Genomic DNA, 5667 nt, shown 5'->3' with positions numbered 1-5667 from the left:
ATTGTGTTCAATAAACAAATATCATTGTTTATAAGAGATGTCTCAGTTCTTTTGCTGAATATAAGATTTCAAACACAGTATTTCCCTCAGTTTCTTCATCTAGATTCTTCATGTACAAAGTAAAAAGTTGTGGTTCCCTTGCAAAATACCAGTTGTCATTGGCTGCTATCCTTGAAGGACCCTTTTATTCCCACTCTCTACCTTCTGCCAGACAGTCAAGCTTCTGTACACACTAGTACCTAGTCTCTGACACCATGGGCCCTTGTCTTACTCAGCCATCTCCTGTGTAGCACCTTGTCAACGTCCTTCTTGAAGTACAGATACACAGTATCCATTAGCTCTCCTAAGTCGAACCTGCTTGTTACATCCTCAAAGCATTCTAACAAATTCATTAGCATGACCTCCCGTTGATGAAACCATACTGACTTTGCCGTACTTTACCAGGCACTGGCAATTATTCAGAAATCTCATCAATCACAATGGATTCCAGGAACGTACCCATGACCGGGGTTAGGTTAATCAGTTTTTAATTTTCTGTCTATTGCCTCATTCCCCTTTTAAACAGGATGCCAGTGAGATCCAAGATGGCGGCGGCCCAGTAGGTCTCAGTCTGCAGAGCTCTGCCCAAATCTCAGGCAAATTGAAGTACCCACCCTCACCTCACCTGCTAAATTGCTAAAATAGCTTTTGCCCAGCAGCCCTAGCCATTCTACATCAAACTTTAGCAGTCTGATGCTTTTTAAAATGACCAGAGGTAAAGTCTCTCACAGTTCACAACGGGCAGAGCCCAGGCAGGGACTTTCCCCCCACTACCCCTTAGCAACAGAGACGCCTGCGTCCACCCCGGGGCGTGACCTGCAAGGGCAAGCCTAATCTCGGAATTTCTTAAACTCTGAGAGAAGATTGATGAGTCCATTGAAGAGACACTGTTCAGGTGGGAGTCGATCTCGGTCATGATGCAGAAACATGACGGAGAGGTCGAGAAACTCGGGCAGCGTGTCGGGGGAGGGGTGGGGCGGGGCAATGGGCCTCGGCCTCCGAGACCACTGATGAGTCATCCATGGGTCAGGTGTGGGCTCTGGAACATCGAGAGCCGACCTTAGATGATCATATTGATGACCTCGAAAATCGAGGTCATCGGAAAAATATTCAGTTGCTGGGCCTTCCCGAATGGGAGGAGGAATGTCAGCTTGTTGATTTCCTGGAGCCATGGCTCCCACAGCTGCTGAAACTGGAGTTGGAGCTGGGCTGGTTGCCGGTTGAGCGGGCCCACCGGGTTGCTATGCGCCGGCCCGGCTCGGACCAGCCCCTCTGCCCGGTCCTCGTTCAACTTCAGCATTAGAGGGAAAAACAGATGCTGCTTGAGTCCACAAAAATGTTGGGGAAGGATCGCCATGCCATGATATATAAAGCCTCCAGGATAATGTTGTTCTCTGGCTGTGGTCCGCAAGAGGAAGGCAGTTGATGAGGCGAAGAAGCGTCTGAGGGATTTATATGTTCAATATTCTATGCGAAATCCGGCAATGCTATGCTACAGTCATGGAGGATCTGTATCAGATCACCGAAAAAAGGAAAAGAATTCCTGAATGTTCTCAAATAAACTGCAGGATTGGAACTGTATGGATAATGACCTAATTTTGCCCCCCTTTTCTTTTTCTTTTTCTCCTCCTTTCTTCCTTTTTTCTCTTCTCCATCTTTCCGTGGTGGTGGGGGAGGGGGAGTGCTAGCTCCTTATCCTTTCTATGGACTCTTATCTATCGTGCGGTTTATTTGATGATTGGGGGACTTTGCTGAGTGTTTATTTATTTTTATTTGGTTGCTTATTACTTGCTGGGATTGTAATTTTGTAATTTTATACATTTTCATCTTGTGTTGTTTTGCTAAGTGTATCGAGGTGATGGTGGTTTAGCTCGTACACTTCTAACATCTGTCTTATAAGGTGTTGGAATTTATTTACTCTATATTGTAATGCCTGTGCCGAGGGCATGCCTCTGGCTGGGAGATGTTATGGTGGGATTATTGTAAGGTAGTAATGCCCCTTGTGAACAAGGGGAAAAGTTTCCTTTTAAATATGTTTTGTGTTATTTGTTTTTAGGAATAGTTCTTAGTTGTTTTGATTTAGCTTTTTTAAAGAGTATTTTATGTGTGATTCATTTTTGGTTTTTAACCAATGTCTTTTGGGTGGGGTTCTCCCTCCTGTGGGGTCTCGGGCTTGCTTAGACTATCGTGGCTAGTCATTCGTTTAGGTGGTACACCTGCAAAGTCAAGGGGAGCCACTCATTAATCAAAAGGAAAAAATATTATCAAGTCTTAAAAAAAGAAACGTGGATGTCGCCCTTCTACAGGAGACATATCTACTTGATAAGGAGCATTCGAGGCTGCAACAGGGTGGATTCGGCCAGGTGTTCTTTTCCTCTTTCAGCTCAAAAAGTAGGGGAGTTGCCAGTCTTACTGGGAAGCATCTTCCCTTCCAAATGCGAAGCCAGATAAAAGATGAGTCTGGATGGTATATATTAATTAAAGCCCTAATATATGGAGAGGAATATGGGAATTTGAATCTCTATTGCCCGCCGGTGCACCATTTAAATTTGTAATGGAAGTGATCTACAAGTTGGTTGCTCTTGGGGTGCGCCACACAATTATAGGGGGAGATTTTAATTGTACCATTGTCCCGAGGTGGACAGAATACCTAAGAGCTCTGTGGGCATATCTTTGAGATCTAGGCAGTTGGTGGATCTGATTAGGGAGGTAAGGCTGGTATGTATATGGACGTGTCTTCGCCTTCAGGGTAGAGACTTTACTTTTTATTCTAACCCACGCAAGTGCCATACCAGAATTGATATTCGCCTGCCCCCTCGACCCTTTTGAACTCAATATTGTTTTGCAAACTATGTAATATAACTATTTTAGAACATGCCGCATTATATATGGAGGCTAAGACTAGTGATGACGAGATAGCTTCCCGACATTGGTGTATGGACCCTTTCCTATTGAAGGATAGTAAGTTCATAACATATTTCTCTCAGGAATTTAAAACCTTCTGGAATATCAGCTCAAACACGGCCGGTAACCCTTCGGTGATGTGAGAGACTGGTAAGGCAAATGTGCGAGGCTTGGTCATGTCATATTCTGTGACCCGGAAAAGACACAAGGGAGAACAAAAGCATCTGATCGAGACTCGCCTGAAGGCAGTTGAGACAGCGTATGTGGGTAGACCCTCCATTACTAGACTACAGCTGATCACAGCCCTTAGGGCAACTTTGTATGCCACACTGACTCAGACAGCAAAGAGGGATATATTATTTGCGAAGCAGAGATTATTTGAATACGGTGACAAGCCTGGCAGGTATCTAGCATACCTTGCATGAAAGAAAAAGGCTCCCCAAGCCATTACGTCTATTGGAAAGAGTGCTTGTACCCTGACTTGAGATCGTGAAATGAGCAATGCAGCCTTTAGAAAGTTCTGTTTCAAATTGTACAGTTCAAAGAGCTGTGAGGATAGAACGACGAATATAATCCTTTTTTAAAAATAATATGGCCCTCCCAGGCCTAACCTTGGAACAGGTGTTGTTCCTGAATTCCCCCCGGCAACCCAGGAAATACAGGAGGCGATAAGGCAGCTCCAGGGTTGCAAAGCGCCCAGACCAGATGGATTCTAGGCTGAGTTCTATCAAGAATTTATTGGGGAGTTGACCAGGCCACTTATAAATATGTATAATTCTTCACATAGTCAGGGCTGCCTCTCGTCTTCTCTGAGAGAAGCAAATATTTCTCTCATTCTTAAAAAAGGTAAAGGCCCCAGATGACTGTTCTTCGTATAGACCTATACCTTGTTTAATATGGATTTTAAAGTTCTCACAAAAATGTTGGCATTAAGACTGGAGAGGGTGCTGGGACGTCTTGCCAGTATATCCAATTTTCCGGATGAATCCCGTTTCCCCTTTCCGTGGTCACTGGGAGGTTTTCTTAATTTTGGTATTTTTAATACTCCGGCATTTGGTCAGCTATATAAAACCAATTATACACATTTGTTTGAGAAAATAAGATAGGACCTTCAACGCTGGGAAGATCTCCTGATATCCTGGCTAGGGAGAATAGCTTTGGTCAACATGACCATCCTACTTCGCTTTTTATACGCTATGAGAATGCTCCCCTTGTTGCTGCCGAGACAGGCGCTGCGTTAGCTTATGGTTGGCTCGACTCCTTTATTTGGATTCATAGACAGCCGCTTATTAAATTAGAAAAGCTGCAGCTACCACAAGTAAGGGGTTGGCTGGATTTTCTGGATTTCAGGAGGTACCATTTGAGCTCTCTATTATCGTACGTAACTGATTGGGTCTCTTGTGAACCACAGTCAATCTGGTTACATATTGAAGCTTCCCTCGGAAAGTATCCCCTCATCAATCTACAATTTTTGGACAAGATGAGAGTTATTACGGATCATTGTAAAAATTCTATTGTATTAAATACAATCAAAGCCTGGAAGATAATGCGACAGGATGCGGGTAAACTACAAAAAACCTCCCTTATACTCCTATAGTGGGAACGTTGTGATTCCAGCCAGGGCTGAGTGATGCGGTATTCAGAACCTGGGAGTGCAAAAGTATCTCCTGTTTGGGAGATCTGTTCGATGGGGAGGTCATGACGTCCTTCGAACAACTTCATCAGAATTTTGGGCTGCATAGCAAAGATCTTTTTCGATATTTTCAAATAGGCGACTTTTTGCAAATTGATAATTAATCCTTATAAATCGGAGAGGGAAAGTAGAGTGCTTCGGCTGATGCGTCCGCCCGTGCCCAGTACTCTCTACCACTAACTATTTAATAAGGTATTGAAGGACATGGAATGGTTATATAAAACCTAAAGACAAGAATTGGGGATAGAAATCTCCTTTGACGTGTGGGAGGGTATCTGGGAAAACGCCAGGAAGATCTCTATCTGTAACAGAACTCAGGCTATCCAATTAAAGATAATTCGTCGGGCTCAGATGGCACCTGAGTGATTGCAAAGTTCAAGGCAGGAACATCTCGAATGTGTCGCATATGCAAAATAGTCGTTGGTAATCTCACGCATAGTCTGTGGACCTGTTATAAGATCTGCAGGTAGTGGGGCAGAGTAGCGAATGCCCTGGCAAAGAGTTTGGATACAGAGATTGGGTTGGACCCAATGTCTCTACTTTCGGGCTCCCCAAATTTCCCCTTTTTGGAAGTACACGGGAGGAAATCATTCACTATCCTTCCCTTTTGATTGAGGAAAGATATTTTATCGAATTTGGTATCCGAAGGTCCCGCAGGAGTTTCAAATTGGCACAGGATAGTCATGGAATATATCCCCTGACTTACTTATGAATATGGTGCACCAAAAATTGAATTATTTTATGGAATATGGGAGCATTTGTGAACTACATTTGCACAGATATATAAGCCACATTGTTCAGAGCCTTTGTTTAGCCGTGGGGACGGTTCTGGCTGGTTCGGGGGCCCCTGAGAGCAGGAATCCTGTACCAATATAGGTTCTGTTATGAGTTAATATAGATTTACTTTGAATATGTATCTAGTTATTTATTTACTTATTTATTTTCTTTACTCCTTTTGTCTATTGTTAGTAATGCAGGATATCCTACTTCATGTTTTGATAGTTTGTAGAACAGATTAGTAGTTTTTACAA

The sequence above is a fragment of the Chiloscyllium punctatum genome, unplaced genomic scaffold (assembly GCF_047496795.1).
Source record: "Chiloscyllium punctatum isolate Juve2018m unplaced genomic scaffold, sChiPun1.3 scaffold_258, whole genome shotgun sequence".
Classification (NCBI taxonomy): domain Eukaryota; kingdom Metazoa; phylum Chordata; class Chondrichthyes; order Orectolobiformes; family Hemiscylliidae; genus Chiloscyllium; species Chiloscyllium punctatum.
The sequence above is the reverse complement of the archived record's forward strand: the minus strand, read 5'-3'. Positions refer to the sequence as shown.